At 39.4% G+C, this 1,878-nt stretch overlaps 1 non-coding gene across 1 annotated transcript; it reads right to left on the bottom strand.

The window, feature by feature from the left end:
• Window positions 1–486: 486 nt before the first annotated feature.
• On the bottom strand, window positions 487–588 carry LOC120156024. The gene has a single exon (XR_005519030.1). It is a non-coding gene; the product is annotated as a small nucleolar RNA R71 (small nucleolar RNA).
• Window positions 589–1,878: the final 1,290 nt, after the last annotated feature.

The following is a 1,878-nucleotide window of genomic DNA, read 5'->3' on the forward strand; positions in this document are numbered from 1 at the left end:
TTGAGAAAACATTGCCCAGCATGGTGATGGTAACAATGCTCTGCCACTAGTGTTAAATGGTGAGGATAGACTGCCAGATGGAAATGGATTTAAACAACAACATTATTACAACATAGATGACTGAAATCGGCCTATTCGGGAGCACGTGGTGCCGACACTCAATGATTTACATCCTGGCATTGTGCGACCAACAATACATGCTGCCAATTTTGAATTGAAGTCGGTAGATACTGCAGTCAATTGGGCATTATAGCAATTCATTTACTAAAGACCCTAGGGCACACTTTAGAGCATTCATGGTGGTATGTGACTCATTTATACAGCAATAAGTACTTGAAAAAGCCTTGAAGCTGAAGTTGTTTCCCTATTCACTCCATGATAAAGCTATAGCATGGCTTAATTCACTGCCGCCTACTGCTATAACATCAATGGAATGAGTTAGCAAAAAAATTCTTGCTGTGTTTCAATCCACTCAATATGAATGCAAAGCTGCAAAATTACTTGACATCTTTCAAGCAATTAGAGGATGAAAGTTTGTATGACGCTTGGGAACGTTTTGAGGAATTGTTGCACAAATGCCCAATGCATGATTCTCACAATGGACGCAAATGGAAATTTTCTATAATGTGTTGAACATGTACACTCGAATGGTAGTAAATGCTTCAGAAAACGGAGCATTGCTGGGTAAGACGTATAATGAGGCTTATGATATTTTGGACAGAATATCAAACAATGATTATCAGTTACCCAACATGAGGAAGATATTCAGCAGACGCAATGATGCAGCAGTGGATATAGATGTCCTTAATTCTATGGTTGCCCAAATCAAAGCATTGATAGACATGGTTAAGAAGCTTCACAAACCAGGGGTATGTATGAGGTAAAATCTACATCTTTAGTTAGTTGTGTTTATTGTGGTGATAACCATAACTTCGAAGAATGTCCATAAAACCCTGAGTCTGTCTATTTTATGAGAAATTACAACAGGAACTAAAATATAAATATATATGGGAATGCATACAATGCTAACTTCTGCAACCATTCCAATTTATCTTGGAGGAGTCAAAATGTTGCAAATCCCAACACGTCATTCCAATCAAATTATGGAAATACACAGCAACATTACCAACGTGGTAGCATTACAATCAACAGAGGATGCCTCAGCAGCAGTCACACCATTAGGCAATGCTATAGCAATAAAGCAATAACCAACAAAATTTTCAAGGGCAGTCTTCCCACCAAGCCTCAACTTCAACATCAATATCTCATGAATCTCTATTGAATGAGTACATGTTGAGGAATGAAATTGTGATACGAAGCCAGAAAACATTGTTCATAGCATTGGAGAATCAAGTTGGACAACTAGCTAATGCAATCAACAACAGACCACAATGAGCATTACTGAGTGACACTAAAGTCCCTAGCACTAATGAAAAAACGCATTGCAAAGCTATCACAACGAGAATTGGACTCCAAATTAGGAACAATGATGAAAACAAAAAGAAATAGGACTCTCCTAGTTGAAAACAACGCCCACACGTAGGGGACGGCACGTGTGGCTCGTACGGTGGCCTAAAGTGGGCGGACGACGACTGAAATTTCCAGAATTGTTTTTTTAATGTCGAAGAGTCACTTACCATTTTTGTTGTACGACGATGAATGGTGGAGATGCCAAAAAGCAAACGGTCGAATCTTTTCTCTTCTCACCCCTCACACGCTGGTGATGATAAGGATTCCAAAGACATCTCCAACTCCTCACAGCTCAAGGAACACAATGGTGGCAGCGGTGTAGGAAACGAAGGTCTAGTCGACAGCAAAATGGCGGTGGAAGCTTTCATGAAGAGGGAGAAAAAAATTGAAATAAAGAGAGTTAAAAAA

Source organism: Hibiscus syriacus, unplaced genomic scaffold (genome assembly GCF_006381635.1).
Source record: "Hibiscus syriacus cultivar Baekdansim isolate YM2019G1 unplaced genomic scaffold, ASM638163v2 tig00111210_pilon, whole genome shotgun sequence".
Lineage (NCBI taxonomy): Eukaryota > Viridiplantae > Streptophyta > Magnoliopsida > Malvales > Malvaceae > Hibiscus > Hibiscus syriacus.